Below are 20000 nucleotides of genomic sequence, written 5' to 3' on the forward strand. Positions count from 1 at the left end.
GTTAGTTTGCTGTGAACTATCAGGCAAAAGTTTCCCATTATCACCAAGCCGCAGTGACCAGCGTGGTGATGAAAATGTCCAAACCCCAGACATGAATATAGACATGTCTGATGCCTTTGTCCTCCAGTGGACTATAGTCCATTTCTTTTAGCGAGTCATATTTGCACCAACTTGCAACGGTGCCCTTTTAGCTCGGAAAAGTTTCCTGATCGCTGATTGGTTGGACAAGATAATTCTAACCAATCAGCGACCAGGAAACTTTTCCGAGCTAAAAGGGCACCGCTGCGAGTCGGTGCAAATATGACTCGCTAAAAGAAATGGACTATAGAAACGGCTGGATTGTTGTTGTTGTTGTTGTGGGGTTGAATGATAGACATTGATTACAATAAGATCTCTGCAACTAAATTTTAGGTGTCATGACTGTTAAAAGTTAATGTGATGGATGGGGATTCTTTTGATCGAGCTTCTTTTACGTGATAAATCCTTGCTAAACATTTTTGGACAACTGGAAATACACGTAGCTCAAATAGGCCTAACTCCTAAGAACTATGCGGCGTTTTGGCGAAGAAGAATATTTCGAATTGCTGAAAAACTATTAAAGTTTATCTCCTAATGTTATAAAATCTTTAGTTTTCTATACAGCCAGTCAGGCTCTTCACAGATACTTTCTGTTTTACTGAGATTTTTTTTTTTTTTTTTAATCATTTTGGATTTTCATCCTGTTTCTTACCGGTAATTTTCTACAATAAATTTAATGTAGATTTATCTACGCATTATATAGTTTAACTTATGGCTTTGAAAAGATAAATGAGGGAAGGAAGACAAAATTCATCATTATATTATGGATTATTGAAGTTGGAACGAAAGTGAAATAAAAGTGGAATTAAGATAATTTTTTCCCTGAGAAAAGTGTTTAATAACACTGAAACGAAAGAGCAAAATAAATTAAAATGATGATCTTAGAACTGGAAATATTTGTCTTTTATGAGGAATTGAAAAATTTCAAAGATTGAAACACACACACACACACACACACACACACACACACACACATATATATATATATATATATATATATATATATATATATATATATATATAAATATATATGTATGTATATACACACACACACACACACACACACACACACATATATATATATATATATATATATATATATATATATATAGATAGATAGATAGATAGATAGATAGATAGATATAGATAAACAATGGCACCGCTATTTCGTATCACTGTTTCATGACATTTCTTGGCGCTGCCATTTGTAAACAATATTCAAATTATCTACAAGTTACACTGCATCTATAAATGCCCCAAAATGATGACTTTATCAAAATAATCATTAAATACTTTGTATACAAACCATATTTAAGGAAAAACAAGGAAGCATTAAAGCCATCATTGAGATCACGGTGTTTTGAAACGAAGTCCAGTGTCAAGTGTTCTACTCTCTCAAGTAAATGCGTAACTGAACGCTGTCCTTTGATAACCTTCACCCAGGAATCGGCGTAGCAACCCCCTACACTAGAGGGAGCCTTGTATGGGGGAACGGGCAGGGCAGACTAGAATGATTAAACCAGTTAACTTTCTATTATAACCTGCCTCGGTCGACGGTACATTACACTTTCTAGTGTCTTAATTTGCTTTTGCGTAATAAAAGTTCATGTTCCATAAATATCAGTCGTGCGTCACAATTGTACGGCGACCTTTCTTTCAACCTGCCTCTTTTCGTCACGATTCTCTCTCTCTTTGAGGAGAGCTGTTTGAATACGTGTCGTAAGTCGTTACCGTACAAGAAGAATGCTATTGCACTTCTGACACAAACGCCATGACAGCATATAAGAAAGCTTACATCATGACGTGTTATGCGCTGACATTTCAGTCAGAAAAGACAAAATGTATCCTTTTCTCTGGAAAATATGCAAATAGAAGTGTGAATACAATGTCGAAAAACGTCGAAAATGAACATAATAGTGAAGAGTTGTTGCTTAAGACTCGCCCTATGGGCAATAAATCTCTTATGCCTAAAATCATAAGGGATCGACATTGTTATATAAAATAAAGTTCTCCTTAACTTGAGGAAACACTTTGAACCTCAAATTACCCTCGGAGAAATCACGCACCTTTACCTCCTGTCACTCGGCTTCCATCATACTGTCACACAAAATTCTTTCGTAATAAGAGCCAGGAGTCAATTATTCCTCGTATTTCCGGAGTACAAAACAAAGCATCAATAGCATTTCTGTAGTGAACCAACCTTCATGTCAAGTCTTTGGCGAAACATGACCGCCAAAGAACAAAGAACCAGGATGCTTACGCAGACTAAGAACCCCTGTCCACTGGGCTGACTATATAATGGATGAAAGAACTGGCCTTTAACCCCTATATGGAATAGAAGTATGCCGTAAGAAGGAAAGTATGGGTAGCGCAATGTGTAAAAAATGTGTAACACATAGACATGACTTATCTCTTCTTCATTGGACTCTCCATTTTCAACCGTAGCCTGAGTAAGTGGCGCTGCGGTCACTTGATTGAGGTCGACATAAACTAGTAGCCGTGTTGCTATCAACAATGCTCTACCTTTGTTCCTTGTTTTATTCTTTCTTATACTTTTCTTATATTATTTCTCATTTTAGTTTAGGATTTTTGTTTTGTTTGTTTGTTGAATGTTAACCTTTATTTAAAGGATCGTTAAGAAAAGATAAAAACCGGCTTTATAATCCCTAGAAAACCAGTGTAGTGGATTAGTTGCAATCTGTCCATGTTAACCAGTCATAATTGTGTAAGAATTCAATGGATGTGACGAAATTTGTGTCTTATAGTTTACATTTGATATATTTTCATTTCAATTTTTAACTTTCCCGTTAAATTCGAGTCATGACTTATCACATATGCAGCAATTTTAAGTAAAGTCGTGTAACTGAGCTCACCTCCACTTCCTGAATCAGTAGCCACCTGGCGGGGAATTCCCTTACCACGACTTACGAGGCATATTATTTAAAAAGAAAATATTGACAATATAAAATAAAAGATATGTTAAAGACTTAATAGCTGATAAAATCTAAACATTGATTAAAATGGTTTTGTTGACAATAATACTGAAAACGTCCCGGAAGAGAATTAGGCCTAAAATTTCTTCAATTACATGGAGTATATATAGGTATAGTACTACATAGTTCAGCTCCTATATATTCAGATTGACTTTACAGCATGTGAATACCTATATATCATATAGGTATAGTACTACATAGTTCAGCTCCTATATATTCAGACTGACTTTATAGCATGTGAATACCTATATATCATATAGGTATAGTACTACATAGTTCAGCTCCTATATATTCAGACTGACTTTATTGCATGTGAATACCTATATATCATATAGGTATAGTACTACATAGTTCAGCTCCTATATATTCAGACTGACTTTAAAACATGTGAATACCTATATATCATATAGGTATAGTACTACATAGTTCAGCTCCTATATATTCAGACTGACTTTATAGCATGTGAATACCTATATATCATATAGGTATAGTACTACATAGTTCAGCTCCTATATATTCAGACTGACTTTAAAACACGTGAATACCTATATATCATATAGGTATAGTACTACATAGTTCAGCTCCTATATATTAAGACTGACTTTAAAACACGTGAATACCTATATATCATATAGGTATAGTACTACATAGTTCAGCTCCTATATATTCAGACTGACTTTATTGCATGTGAATACCTATATATCATATAGGTATAGTACTACATAGTTCAGCTCCTATATATTCAGACTGACTTTATTGCATGTGAATACCTATATATCATATATGTATCTTAAATCTCCTTTTTTTTCATTTCTTTCCCTCTCCATCTGTCTTAGTGTCAGACTGCGCATTGCAACACTACGCAAGTCACATCCACTTCCCTTCTGGTTTACTTTGTCCTTCTCTTTCAAGGTCTGCCAGCGTCACCTTGACTCTATTTCTGGCATGATTCTGAAACCATGAACTTCGTAATTAACTTCATTCTTTTCCTTTCCTAAGGAAAAAAAGCTCTTTCATAGGATTCTCTCATGCGCTGATTTATCGGCCATATTTTGTTAAGAGTCATAACCAAAATATATTCGCTACTTTTACTGTCATCTGTCAATAATGTATTGGAAGAAGCAAGTCAAAGTTATCGAATTTCAGCCTCGAGTTATGCACTTCTAAACACAAGGAGAGAGAGAGAGAGAGAGAGAGAGAGAGAGAGAGAGAGAGAGAGAGAGAGAGAGAGAGAGAGAGAGAGATTTTTTCGGTCATCAGTAGGTACTTAAAACAAACCACGAGTAGAATAATGAATTTCATCAATTTAGTCAAATAAACTACAGAATAGAGCTTTATTTCATACTTGACAGCCTGGATGGATTTAGACAGAATAGAGCTTTATTTCATACTTGACAGCCTGGATGGATTTAGACAGAATAGAGCTTTATTTCATACTTGACAGCCTGGATGGATTTAGACAGAATAGAGCTTTATTTCATACTTGACAGCCTGGATGGATTAGATGAATTAACTGTAGGTCACTATTGTGAGCAGTTATGTCTAGAATGTAAAGTCCCACACATTAATAAAGAATGAGAGTGACCATTGAAATAATAATAAAAAAAAAGAGTGATAGTAAAAACGTACATAGGACCTACCAATCATTTTGAAAGACTCGTGGGTGTCTGAAAAAATGGGAAAAAATAATCTTATATTATTTCTGTGAAAACTTAAAAACTCATACAAATTAAAAAGAAAAGAAAAGAAGAATGATAAAATTCATCCACCTCTTAAGAACAGATGCCAACGTGAAAGAGCAGTTACCTCCAGTTCACTACGGTCCTCGACCCTTTCCAAAGAACAGTAGAACTGTCTTCCTCGACACATAGAGATTTGAATATAAAGGGGAAGTCTTGAAGGGTTGTTTGCAATAAGAAAAAAAAAGCATAATGATATTTTAAAAATATCCCAACTTCTCGCCTTTTCTCTCCCTCTTTCTCTCTCTTCTCTTAACAATATAGTGGTATTTGCATGTAATGGAGTTATAAAAAACTGGATCTTATGTGTACCGTCCCTCACAATAGCAAGTTAAATGACCCTCAGTACACGTGTTGTGAACCCTATATGATTGACGACTTGTATAATGACTTTGATGAGAAGGAAGCCATCTCTGTCGCCAGATATAATCAAAACTTCAGCCAGTGGAAATGCGAGACAGAAAATGTCCTGTTTGAAATTAAGTCCTTTCACAAAAAAAAAAAAAAAAAAAAAAAAAAAATTCTGTTTTTACGAGAAAATTATCCTCGGATTTTTAATTTTTTTTTCTTTTACAGCTCGTGCTTTAAAATGTGGAAAGTCTGTTGAATACGAAATCAAGGAAAGGAAACGAAGATATTCTTGTACATTTTCTCTCATTAACTGTATTCTCTCTGTGTAAGAGATCTTCCAAGTTTCAAAAAGATTAGCAGGTTGAATACAGTCTTTCATTTTCTTTCTTTAATCTATCATGTCGAGTTTTTTCCCCTTTTATGTACATATTCATATATCTTTCTTCCTATCTCTATGCAATTATTTTATTGTAGTGTAATTCCCCCTTTTAACAAGGGAGCAGGGTTGCCAGATTATTCGACTGGAATATCGTACATGAGCCTTAAAATTGTCGTTTTTCACCCAAAATTATCGTACACAGTTTCAAAATAATTATTTACGAGTTACATGATTGACTTATTTCAAACTATTTTAGTATAATTGTTTAATCAAACATACACACACATATATGTATATACATAAGGTATGTATCGTACATCGTACTAGACCTAAAATAATCGTACATGTACGATAATTATCGTACGAATGGCAACCCTGCAAGGGATTTATAATGTAAACATGCTATATAAAAAAATATACTGCCAAGAAGATTATTATTATGAAAATTTTAAATTGTAAATAATTTTATTTTTCATTATGTACACCCATAGTAAATGATTTTTTTTTTGTTCTGATTATTGTGAACATGTTGATGACATAGGAGTTTTTATATATCATAGATTATTATGAAAATGTATTATATTTAACACCTTGGTATATCATACCGTGCTAGGCGGTATATCTTAGCAATTCATGTTTGATACAAGAACAACGACAAATACAGTCAGTTCTAGTCCACTGCAGGACAAAGCTTCAGACATGTCAATTCATATCCAGGGTTTGGCCAGTTTTCATCATCGAGCTGGCCAGCGCAAATTGGTGGTGGTAGAAGATTTTCATCTGGTCGATCAAACCAAACCAACCTAGTATGGATGACCCTGACTATTACAGCTTTGCTGATCATCCAACCGTTATACTCTTATAAGCGGATGAGCAACTTGGTGGAGTAATGAGAGCTTTCGGTGGGGAGGAAATCCCCCACCAAATTTCGATGAAGTTACTAGCAGCAGGGTGACGAATTGGGTTTAAGGCGATGGACAAACTGTCTCTTCAGCTTTTACTCCTGATGCCTGGCGGTTGATCTTACTAGAATTAGTATGGACCGGCAGGGGTCCCTTTCCTTAGTTAGATAAGCACTGCGTATCAAAAGGAACTGGCTATCCTTTGATGTCTCTAGGCAATGAATCCTCTGAGGCCCTTTGCGTCAATAGGCGTAGAAGGAGATGATGATGATGATGATGATGATGATGAGTCACACGTTCTCGTCTTCCCAATATCTGGTTAAAACCGGATTTCAATCAGGTTTTTATTTTTTCTATTATCTTCTTCAGACATTTCTTTCTTCCTTTTCTTCATGTTTTTTTTCGTTTTAATTTTTATGGTAATTTTCCTTCTCTTCCTTTCAACTTCTACTTTTTCATGATCATCTTCCTCCCTCTTTTTTGTTGTTGCTGTTGTTGTTGTTGTTGTTGTTGTTGATCACCCTTTTTTTCCGAGATTCAAAATTTGGTGGTTTCTTTATTTCTGATCCTATTTAAACTTACATTTCTATTTTATATTTGGAATATTCTCTCTAGGGTAATCTATATTTTCTGTTTTTAATCCTTTAAGCATACCATTTTTACATCATTTTAATAATTCTTATGATGGCATTGTTCTCAAAACTTAGAATTTAGGTTAAAGGTTCCTTAACCCTTTTATGTTAAACATTTTTTTTTTCATAAAAATCTTTTGTTGGAGTTGTTGAAGCTAAGAATTAAGAATCCAAATGTGTTACTATTAAAATAATTGAAAGACGTTTCATGGGCCAGGGCACATTTTATCACAGATAATCCCTAATCAAATGCTTCTGGAAAAATATCTTGTGACTGATATCAGTTGTGAGCCATTGGTTAATATTTATGAAAATGTCAGTCATCTTTCATCTGGAATGAGAACAGTGACGCAAGGGTACTACATTGAATCTCGTTTATGCATTTTTCCACCCAAAAAGCATAATGATGATATTTTCCTTACTTTATATATTAGATTAAAAAATGTAACTATTCATAGGAGTATTAGATTAAAAAATGTAACTTATCATAGGAGTATTAGATTAAAAAATGTAACTTATCATAGGAGTATTAGATTAAAAAATGTAACTTATCATAGGAGTATTAGATTAAAAAATGTAACTTATCAGAGGAAGAACAAATGTGAGTTGAAATGAAACCTTGAAGATTTACCTATGATAAACTAAGTTTCTTCCTGTTATCATCATCTCAACTTTGCTTAGAATCTTTCACTCTTGTTGTTTATTTCCTCCGAATACTGCCAGGGCTGATGACCTCATAAACTTTGTCGACCTACGCCTGATATAGATTTTCCAATTGCAATAAAGTCAGATGAGATATGCACAACCAACTTTCTCTTGTCTCTCAGGACGTAGAGACCCGGGAAACGGCTGGAGAAGTTTTAACAGATATATCATCAGAGTATAACCTTTACCTTGTACCAACCGTGTGTCACACGATCGTACATAGTTCATTTTGTGTATATATTATGCTTGTACCTTCGCTCTTCCCTCGCACTAAAATGAACCAGATTAAACATGTCTGCTATTCTCCTCTGTAACAGTGTCTGTTTTTCAAACATGAAAATTCTTGTTGCTTTGAGCTTTTGTATATAAAGGAGAGTGTTCTATAATAAATTTACTCAGTTGCTTTCACATTGTCTTTGAGTCACAACCATCTCTCGGCTCGTCACAACCTTAGGATAGGACTAAACTTGGCCAGTGATGATCCAGACCCTTACCGAATAAGCAGGAGACCCACTGAACACCATGAAGATCATAGTAGCTAATTGGAATGAAATTAAGAATTGTCGATTTTCCGTGTTGCTGACCAAATCAAACTGTCCTGTTTATTGGCAGTTGGAAGAGAGCTACTACCGCTAGAGATTTATTGTGTCCTTTGACTGGCCAGACTGTAATACATTGGATTCCTCTATCTGGTTACGGCTTATTTTTCCTTTGCCTATACATACGCCAGATTAGTCTAGCAAATCAAATTCAAATTCAAAAATGTTTATTGACATATAGATACATCAAATGGGATGTATTAGCATGCTAATGCATCCCCAACAAAACTTATTACAATGCTCCTTTATCTATTCCAGTAAAACCTAGGAAACTTGTTAACAATTTTTTTTTGTGATATTATTATTTAAGACAAAGCAAACTTGCTCAGTAACATTTCTAAATTCCCTAATTTTATCACATTCTAACATATAATGATGTAGAGTATGCGAGTATGCTTCACCACACAATCTACAGGGTACACCATCACCATCAATATATTGCCAACAATATTAGTCTAGCATATTCTTTCCACATTCTTGTCTGTTCTCATGCACCTGACAACACTGAGATTACCGAACAATTCTTCTTCACTGTAGGGGTTAACTACTACACTTTAATTGTTCAGTAGCTACTTTCCACTTGCTAAGGGTAGAAGAATGTCTTTAGATATGGTTATCAGCTCTTCTAAGAGAAGGACATTGCAAAATCAAATCATTGTTCTATAGTCTTGGGTAGTGCCATAGCCTCTGTACCATGGACTTCCACTGTCTTGGGGTAGAGTTCTGTTGCATGAGGGTAAACTCGGGCCCACTATTCTATATTATTTCTCTTCCTCTTGTTTTTTTTCAAGTTTTTATAGTTAATGTATGAAAGGTCTACTTTAATGTTATTGTTGTTCTTACTTTTTATTTTATTTCAATTGTTCATTTCTTCTATCGTAGTTTATTTATTTCCTTATCTTATTTCCTCACTGGGCTATTTTTTCTTATTGGAGCCCTTGGGCTTATAGCATCCTGCTTTTCCAACTAGGATTGTAGCTTAGCTAATAATAATAATAATAATAATAATAGTAATAATAATAATAATCATAATAATAATAATCATAATAATAATAAATAATAATAATAATAATAATAATAATAATAGTAATAATAATAATAATAATAATAATAATAATAATCATAATAATCATAATAATAATAATAATAACAATACAGCAAACCTCCGCTAATCCCTCGAATTTCTGCGGTAATTTTACAGACAGCACAGACAAGCTATCCCTAATATCACCGAGAAGAGAAGATAAATACAGGTGAGTATTGGAAACCCCTACATTTTATTAGCAAAATTGTGATAGTGGGAAAGAATAGTAGAAATTCGTTAATCTTATTCTTTTTATGCGTTCTCTCTAACTAAGATTTTGTCTATGATAATTATTATTATTATCATCATCATCATCATTATTATTATTATTATTATTATTATTACTTGCTAAACTACAACCCTAGTTGGAAAAGCAGGATGTTATAATCCCAGGGACCCCAACCGGGAAAGCAGCCCAGTGAGGAAAGGAAACAAAGAAAAATAAAACATTTTAAGAACAGTAACATTAAAATATTTCCTATGTAAACTATAAAAACTTTAACAAAACAAGAGGAAGAGAAATAAGAAAGAGTAGTGTGCCCAAGTGTACCCTCAAGCAAGAGAACTGTAACCCAAGACAGAGGCTATGGCACTACCCAAGACTATTGAACAATGGATGATTTATTTGTTGCGACATTTAAAAAAAAAAAAAAAAACTATCTGGAAGATTACTACTATCCCTGTTTATTTAGTGGTCTGAATATGTAGTTTTTATCAATCTCGTGAATATTTTTGTCATTTTGTTCTTTAATCTGATGTAATTTAGAGTTTAGCATGTGTAAAGTATCTGAGTTTTTAAATTGCAAATAGGATGTAATCTAGTGTAAATGGTATTGCATTGTATTTGCATGATGTTATTGAAGGCGAATTATTTAATTTATATGTGGATGGAAAATTTTCTACTTGCGATACGGTTGTATCAACCATGTGTCACACGATCGTACATAATTCATTTTGTATATATTATGCTTGTATCTGCGCTCTTCCCTCGCACTAAAAAGAACCAGAATAAACATGTCTGCGTTTCACCTATGTAACATTGTCTGTTTCTCGAACATGTAATTTCCTGTTGCCTTGAGGTTTTGTATATAAAGGAGAGTGTTCTATAATAAATTAACTCAGTTGCTTTCATACTGCCTTTGAGTTCACAACCTTATCTCGGCCCGTCTCACGGTGTTTTCGAATTCTTGTCCCTTTATGAGTCTCATGTTACGTTTCATTTTCTGTCCATACATGTGAAAGTATGATGTACCGATTTATGATAATCAACCAGCTGTGACTATGAAGAGTTCTCTATTTGCAGTTCAAACTGACTATGTATCTTAAAGGAAATTTAAGAAGGGTGGAAAGTGAGGTAAAATAGGATAATTGAATATTGAAGCGTTCTAAGTTCTGTACCAACCGTGTGACACACGATCGTACATAATTCATTTTGTATTTAATATGCTTGTATCTTCCCTCTCCCCTCGCACAAAAAAGAACCTGAAAAATCATGTCTGCGTTTCTCCTCTGTAACAGTGTCAATATTTGAACATGAAAATTCTTGTTGCTTTGAGATTTTGTATATAAAGGAGAGTGTTCTTTAATAAACTAACTCAGTTGTTTTCAACTTGCCTTTGAGTTCACAACCTTCTCTCACCACGTCACAGTTCCCAACGAAAACTATGCCAGTAGCCTACTCATGGCAAGGGTGTTGTTTTACTAGAGTTTCAAGAGGAAGATGTAATGAGGGTTGCATGCAGCTCTAGGAAATTACAAGTGTGTTTCGCTGTAGAAACAAAACATAAAGTATATCAGCGTTAGATTGTGTTAATTGTCTCCAATATATTTCAATGTGATCACTCTCTCTCTCTCTCTCTCTCTCTCTCTCTCTCTCTCTCTCTCTCTCATGAGCGTATTGGAGCCTTATAGTAAACACTGTAAATCGCTCAGGGGCAATTGAACTCTGTAAGACAGAATCACCAGAAATGATTCCAGTTTTTATCTTTTGAAGAAAGATTTCCATGAAAGTACAGTAATCTTAATACCTTCTCCCTACACTTTTTGAATCTTATTTCTAAAGACATTAATCTGAAGGAGATTTTCTGTGAAAATACTTATGGATGCAGCCTCACTATGCTCTCATCTAGTTCTGACACTCTATAAACAATATAAAACATCGCCAATAAAAACCCCATGACCCAATCCTCACTGAGGCTTTTGATCGATTGTTAATCATCTGACGTCCCAACTACACAGGCCCCAGACGCTCTCTCTAATGACGCGATAAATCCACCTCTTGAAAAGCGATCCAATTAGATAAATAGAAAGTCAGGATCCCTGGCTTAGCAACAGCATCGTCTGAGGATGGGTGGGGGGAATGGAGGCGAGACGCTAAAAGGAGAGTTCATTCTTTAAGAAGGAAATATGGAAAGTGGTCCCCTGACACCTGTTTGGAAGAGATTGTTGCCATGCGTTGGCCATTCATTGATTAATGAGGTACTTTAGAGGATTTTGTCTTAAATAAAGCTTTCTTTACTATTCATTTTCATGACACGCAAATTTGCTGGCAGTGAGAAGATACACCATTTTTTAAAAATCTGCACAATAATTAATGTATCTGAAGCAAAGTGTTTTATCAATGGTTTTCATTATCTCCCACTTCTGCAAAAGAATTGAAGGGAAGGGCAGGAAAACTATTTAAGAAAATTAAAGGAATATTTAAAGGACACGAGCAAGAAAGAACGAAATAGGATTGGAATCACGTAGGAGCATGAGCACCGTTTCTGTAAAGAGGAAATGTCTTACGAATAACGAAAAGCATAAAGTTAGAGAATTCCCAAGTAAATGTTTGATACAAGAGAAAGAACAATTTCCTCAGTGATTTTCTATTACTTAATACATCAAAAAGGGTACTTGAAAACGTATGTGTGTGTGAGAGAGAGAGAGAGAGAGAGAGAGAGAGAGAGAGAGAGAGAGAGAGAGAGAGAGAGACAGAATTTGTATAAAAAAAATATTGAGCAGAAAAAATGACTTAGGACAAACGACCGTGTTATAACAAATATTTATTTGCAATACAGAAACTAACATCTGTAGATTTTAAATCCTTTTGAGAAATGTATTATATAGTTGGTTGTCAGTTGATGCTAGTTCACTTGGAGTAGCGATTGCTTCTGGTCAAGCAAACCTAGAAGCATTGGCAGATGTACTCCTGTCCCAAGCTTTCCACTCCACCTTGAGCCAGCTCTAAAAGATAGGTAAATCTTTAACCACCCAATTCAAATTGGAAACCAGAATTTGCATAGAATTGTTTAAATGAAAATATGAATATAATTTTTGACTACACTAAAATTGTTTACAATATATAAAAGGCAAATCAACAAGTTAAATTCACCTCCAAAACTAATATCAATTTAATATTAATTTTTAAAATTGCAAATCAAAAGTCAACAATTTCAATCATATTTTGACCTAATTAACAAATTAAATATATGTGATGAGGGCATCACTTAGAATATATGTTAAAAGGCCGAATTTCAGTAAACAAGCAATTTAAGGTCGACAATTGATAATTTTAATTAGAGTAGCCTATAAACAAACCTAGTTTCAAGAGCGATTTTCAATTACTGAGTTCAAGGCTTTATTTATTTTTTGACTTTAGGATGATAAAAGTCGCCAAGAAATGCCACTACTATTGTGGCAATCAATACAATGACCCACCTTATAATGACTTCATAGGATGAAAAAGAGAATGGATATGATAATTCCATAGCCTTCGCTGAGGTCGCCTCCACATTCATCAGACGAGGTGTAGAGTTAATTTAATTCTCCATGGTGTTACACTTGGTATTCATAGCACTAAACACAATGAGTCCCATCGTTGTAGAGCCCTGAAGAAAATGTCCAGCACTACGACGAAGAATATAAAACGATGAAATATCCCAAGGTGAGATGAGGGAGAGTAATCACTCCTTGGCGGTTGGTGTTGGACTGCTTTACCCTTCCAACAGTGACTTCGAGGTTACTTCGTAGAGTTGTTTGGCTCGGAATATTCAGAAAATTATAGTCCCTTTCTTTTAGCGATGCAAACCAATCACCAACCAATCAGCGATCAGGAAACTTTTCCGAGCTAAAAGGGCACCGCTGCGAGTCGGTGAAAATATGCATCGCTAAAAGAAATGGACTATAGGTAGTTAGTAGTTATCTTTAATTCTTCTTTATTTTGGTTTGCACAATGAAGGCTGAGGTCAGTTAATTAGCACAATTTTATTTACGGTGATTTAGGAAAAATAAAGCCTCAAACATTAATTGAACAAACCGGAATTGAATTAAGAAAAACAAATTAAAAGAAATTATAAAGTAAACTACGGAGATAATTACCAATTCCAAGGAATGCTTCTCTATGTAAGGTAATTACCGATCATAAAGATAATTTCTCAATCACCCAAAATAGACAAACTTTTACAAAATGTTACGGGAATATATATTTAAATATGTATTTTATACACATATTGAATTTTGACAATCTTCCATAAACTGTATTCATTTTAGGATACATTATTTTTCTGTGTGCATTGTTTCTATTTAAAGTACCATATTACCTCACTGGGTATTGTGTGCAATGATGATATCCTGATTACTGTGGCGGCAAGTGCCGCTTGGCCAGATTGCTTTCAGCGCGCGCCCCGTTTAAGCATAACCGCTCCATCTGGCCTTGGCCAACCGCTTGGCCAGATTGCTTTCAGCGCGCGCCCCGTTTAAGCATATCAGCTCCATCTGGCCTTGGCCAACCGCTTGGCCAGATTGCTTTCAGCGCGCGCCCCGTTTAAGCATAACAGCTCCATCTGGCCTTGGCCAACCGCTTGGCCAGATTGCTTTCAGCGCGCGCCCCGTTTAAGCATAACAGCTCCATCTGGCCTTGGCCAACCGCTTGGCCAGATTGCTTTCAGCGCGCGCCCCGTTTAAGCATATCAGCTCAATCTGGCCTTGGCCAACCGCTTGGCCAGATTGCTTATAGCGCGCGCCCCGTTTAAGCATAACAGCTCAATCTGGCCTTGGCCAACCGCTTGGCCAGATTGCTTTCAGCGCGCGCCCCGTTTAAGCATATCAGCTCAATCTGGCCTTGGCCAACCGCTTGGCCAGATTGCTTTCAGCGCGCGCCCCGTTTAAGCATAAGAGCTCCATCTGGCCTTGGCCAACCGCTTGGCCAGATTGCTTTCAGCGCGCCCCCCGTTTAAGCATAACAGCTCCATCTGGCCTTGGCCAACCGCTTGGCCAGATTGCTTTCAGCGCGCCCCCCGTTTAAGCATAACAGCTCAATCTGGCCTTGGCCAACCGCTTGGCCAGATTGCTTTCAGCGCGCCCCCCGTTTAAGCATAACAGCTCAATCTGGCCTTGGCCAACCTCTTGGCCAGATTGCTCTCAGCGTGCGCCCCGTTTAAGCATAAGAGCTCAATCTGGCTTTGGCCAACCGCTTGGCCAGATTGCTTTCAGCGCGCGCCCCATTTAAGCATAAGAGCTCCATCTGGCCTTGGCCAACCGCTTGGCCAGATTGCTCTCAGCGTGCGCCCTGTTTAAGCATATCAGCTCAATCTGGCCTTGGCCAACCGCTTGTCCAGATTGCTTTCAGCGCGCACCCCGTTTAAGCATATCAGCTCAATCTGGCCTCGGCCAACCGCTTGGCCAGATTGCTTTCAGCGCGCGCCCCGTTTAAGCATATCAGCTCAATCTGGCCTCGGCCAACCGCTTGGCCAGATTGCTTTCAGCGCGCGCCCCGTTTAAGCATAACAGCTCAATCTGGCCTCGGCCAACCGCTTGGCCTGATTGCTTTCAGCGCGCGCCCCGTTTAAGCATAACAGCTCAATCTGGCCTCGGCCAACCGCTTGGCCTGATTGCTTTCAGCGCGCGCCCCGTTTAAGCATAACAGCTCAATCTGGCCTCGGCCAACCGCTTGGCCAGATTGCTTTCAGCGCGCGCCCCGTTTAAGCATAACAGCTCAATCTGGCCTTGGCCAACCGCTTGGCCAGATTGCTTTCAGCGCGCGCCCCATTTAAGCATAAGAGCTCCATCTGGCCTTGGCCAAGCCTTGGCCAGATTGCTTTCAGCGCGCGCCCCGTTTAAGCATAACTGCTTACTCTGGCCTTGGCCAATCGCTTGGCCAGATTACTTTCAGCGCGCGCCCCGTTTAAGCATAACAGCTCCATCTGGCCTTGGCCAACCGCTTGGCCAGATTGCTTTCAGCGCGCGCCCCGTTTAAGCATAAGAGCTCCATCTGGCCTTGGCCAACCGCTTGGCCAGATTGCTCTCAGCGCGCGCCCTGTTTAAGCATAACAGCTCCATCTGGCCTTGGCCAAGCCTTGGCCAGATTGCTTTCAGCGCGCGCCCCGTTTAAGCATAACTGCTTAATCTGGCCTTGGCCAACCGCTTGGCCAGATTGCTTTCAGCGCGCGCCCCGTTTAAGCATAAGAGCTCAATCTGGCCTTGGCCAACCGCTTGGCCAGATTGCTTTCAGCGCGCGCCCCGTTTAAGCATAACAGCTCCATCTGGCCTTGGCCAACCGCTTGGCCAGATTGCTTTCAGCGCGCGCCCCGTTTAAGCATAAGAGCTCAATCTGGCCTTGGCCAACCGCTTGGCCAGATTGCTTTCAGCGCGCGCCCGTTTAAGCATAAGAGCTCCATCTGGCCTTGGCCAACCGCTTGGCCAGATTGCTCTCAGCGCGCGCCCTGTTTAAGCATAACAGCTCCATCTGGCCTTGGCCAACCGCTTGGCCAGATTGCTTTCAGCGCGCCCCCCGTTTAAGCATAACAGCTCAATCTGGCCTTGGCCAACCGCTTGGCCAGATTGCTTTCAGCGCGCCCCCCGTTTAAGCATAACAGCTCAATCTGGCCTTGGCCAACCTCTTGGCCAGATTGCTCTCAGCGTGCGCCCCGTTTAAGCATAAGAGCTCAATCTGGCTTTGGCCAACCGCTTGGCCAGATTGCTTTCAGCGCGCGCCCCGTTTAAGCATAAGAGCTCCATCTGGCCTTGGCCAACCGCTTGGCCAGATTGCTCTCAGCGTGCGCCCTGTTTAAGCATATCAGCTCAATCTGGCCTTGGCCAACCGCTTGTCCAGATTGCTTTCAGCGCGCGCCCCGTTTAAGCATAAGAGCTCCATCTGGCCTTGGCCAACCGCTTGGCCAGATTGCTTTCAGCGCGCGCCCCGTTTAAGCATATCAGCTCAATCTGGCCTTGGCCAACCGCTTGGCCAGATTGCTTTCAGCGCGCGCCCCGTTTAAGCATAAGAGCTCAATCTGGCCTTGGCCAACCGCTTGGCCAGATTGCTTTCAGCGCGCGCCCCGTTTAAGCATAACAGCTCAATCTGGCCTTGGCCAACCGCTTGGCCTGATTGCTTTCAGCGCGCGCCCCGTTTAAGCATAACAGCTCAATCTGGCCTTGGCCAACCGCTTGGCCAGATTGCTTTCAGCGCGCGCCCCGTTTAAGCATAACAGCTCAATCTGGCCTTGGCCAACCGCTTGGCCAGATTGCTTTCAGCGCGCGCCCCATTTAAGCATAAGAGCTCCATCTGGCCTTGGCCAAGCCTTGGCCAGATTGCTTTCAGCGCGCGCCCCGTTTAAGCATAACTGCTTACTCTGGCCTTGGCCAATCGCTTGGCCAGATTACTTTCAGCGCGCGCCCCGTTTAAGCATAAGAGCTCCATCTGGCCTTGGCCAACCGCTTGGCCAGATTGCTTTCAGCGCGCGCCCCGTTTAAGCATAAGAGCTCCATCTGGCCTTGGCCAACCGCTTGGCCAGATTGCTCTCAGCGCGCGCCCTGTTTAAGCATAACAGCTCCATCTGGCCTTGGCCAAGCCTTGGCCAGATTGCTTTCAGCGCGCGCCCCGTTTAAGCATAACTGCTTACTCTGGCCTTGGCCAACCGCTTGGCCAGATTGCTTTCAGCGCGCGCCCCGTTTAAGCATAAGAGCTCAATCTGGCCTTGGCCAACCGCTTGGCCAGATTGCTTTCAGCGCGCGCCCCGTTTAAGCATAACAGCTCAATCTGGCCTTGGCCAACCGCTTGGCCAGATTGCTCTCAGCGCGCGCCCTGTTTAAGCATAACAGCTCCATCTGGCCTTGGCCAAGCCTTGGCCAGATTGCTTTCAGCGCGCCCCGTTTAAGCATAACAGCTCAATCTGGCCTTGGCCAACCGCTTGGCCAGATTGCTTTCAGCGCGCGCCCCGTTTAAGCATAAGAGCTCAATCTGGCCTTGGCCAACCGCTTGGCCAGATTGCTGTCAGCGCGCGCCCCGTTTAAGCATAAGAGCTCAATCTGGCCTTGGCCAACCGCTTGGCCAGATTGCTCTCAGCGCGCGCCCCGTTTAAGCATAAGAGCTCAATTTGGCCTTGGCCAACCGCTTGGCCAGATTGCTCTCAGCGCGCGCCCCATTTAAGCATAACTGCTTACTCTGGCTTTGGCCAAGCCTTGGCCAGATTGCTTTCAGCGCGCGCCCCGTTTAAGCATAAGAGCTCAATCTGGCCTTGGCCAACCGCTTGGCCAGATTGCTTTCAGCGCGAGCCCCGTTTAAGCATAAGAGCTCAATCTGGCCTTGGCCAACCGCTTGGCCAGATTGCTTTCAGCGCGCGCCCCGTTTAAGCATAAGAGCTCAATCTGGCCTTGGCCAACCGCTTGGCCAGATTGCTTTCAGCGCGCCCCCCGTTTAAGCATAACAGCTCAATCTGGCCTTGGCCAACCTCTTGGCCAGATTGCTCTCAGCGTGCGCCCCGTTTAAGCATAACAGCTCAATCTGGCCTTGGCCAACCGCTTGGCCAGATTGCTTCCAGCGCGCACCCTGTTTAAGCATAACTTCTTACCCTGGCCTTAGCCAAGCCTTGGTGGCTTTCAGACTCAGATTATCCATTTATAGTTCATTTCTTTTAGTGATGCATATTTGCACCCGCAGCGGTGCCCTTTTAGCTCGGAAAAGTTTCCGGATCGCTGATTGGTTGGACAAGATAATTCTAACCAATCAGCGATCAGGAAACTTTTCCGAGCTAAAAGGGCACCGCCGCGAGTCGGTGCAAATATGCATCGCTAAAAGAAATGGACTATAGTTGATTGTTCATAAGAAAGAGTTCCTTATATTGATATGTATGTGATAGCAAAAAAAATCGTCACATAAAAACAAGCCAATCATTCAATCATTTGATATGGATATGGAGTGTTTGACACCGTCCATAATCTACGAGGAAAGAATACTTACTAATTTCAAAGTATGTTTACGGTAGCTACATACATACATACATACATACATACATACATACCATAATAAAACTGATTAGATTATATATGAAATAATACTCAGTTGAATTCAATTAAACACTTTAGTGTCTAATGTTTGTTCTTTTCATGGGAAAACCCTTTTTTCAGCATTAGGTAAAATATACATGGAATTCTTTGAAATGCGAATATCAAGTAACATTGAGGCATAAACAAAAAGGTTTTGATACGTGGATTACATAATATGATTTTGTCTAGGAAATGAAAATGTCGACAATCTTTGGGTAGACTAAATGGTTTAGTGACATCTGTAGATTCTACTGCAGGGATGGAGAATAATGTACTAACCGTGTGTCACACGATCGGACATAAATTATTTTGTATATATTATGCTTGTATCTGCGCTCTTCCCTCGCACTAAAAAGAACCAGAATAAACATGTCTGTGTGTCGCCTATGTAACATTGTCATTTTCTCGAACATGTATTTTCCTGTTGCCTTGAGGTTTTGTATATAAAGGAGAGTGTTCTTTAATAAAGTTACTCAGTTGATTGCATCCTGCCTTTGAATCATAACCTTTCTCTCGGCCGTCACAATAGGTAGACCCACCAACATTCCAGCCTTTCAATTCAGGTTTAAAGGTTTAAAGGTCACTCATGAATGGCAGAGGCAAGGAACAGTGGCATTACCCTATCAAGCAGGACAATGCTCTAGAGACTGACAATATATACATAAGATCAGTGTCCAAGCCCTCTCTCCACCCAAGCTAGGACTAAGGAAGACCAGGCAATGGCTGCTGATGACTCAGCAGATAGACCTATAGGTTCCCCCAAGCCCTCCATCCTTACCTCGCAAAGATGGTGAGATTGCAGCGACCAAAGAAACTAATAAATTTGAGCGGGACTCGAAACCCAGTCTGGAGTTCACCAGTCAGGGACGTTACCACATCGGCCACCACAACCCTAGCAATAAAGTTAAGAAACGTTATTCATAACAAAGTATCAAAAAACATTACTGGCATTTAGCTTTGAAAATGTTAATGATGAAATAAATGTAGAAAACATATAGACAGGAAAATTAAATATCCTGATATTGTATGAGACGATGTATAAACAACAAAAGATACTTTTTTCATCGTAGTAGTAACAAAAAAACACAAAGGCCTAAAGGGGCCCATACACATTCAAAAAAAGCGTCAAAATTTTGATGCAAAATTTTGACTTGTAACTTTGAAGCAAAATTTTGACGCTTTTTTTGAACGTGTATGGGCCCCTTAAAGCAAAAATTCTTCTTTTATTGTTATACAGG

The sequence above is a fragment of the Palaemon carinicauda genome, chromosome 1 (genome assembly GCF_036898095.1).
Source record: "Palaemon carinicauda isolate YSFRI2023 chromosome 1, ASM3689809v2, whole genome shotgun sequence".
Lineage (NCBI taxonomy): Eukaryota > Metazoa > Arthropoda > Malacostraca > Decapoda > Palaemonidae > Palaemon > Palaemon carinicauda.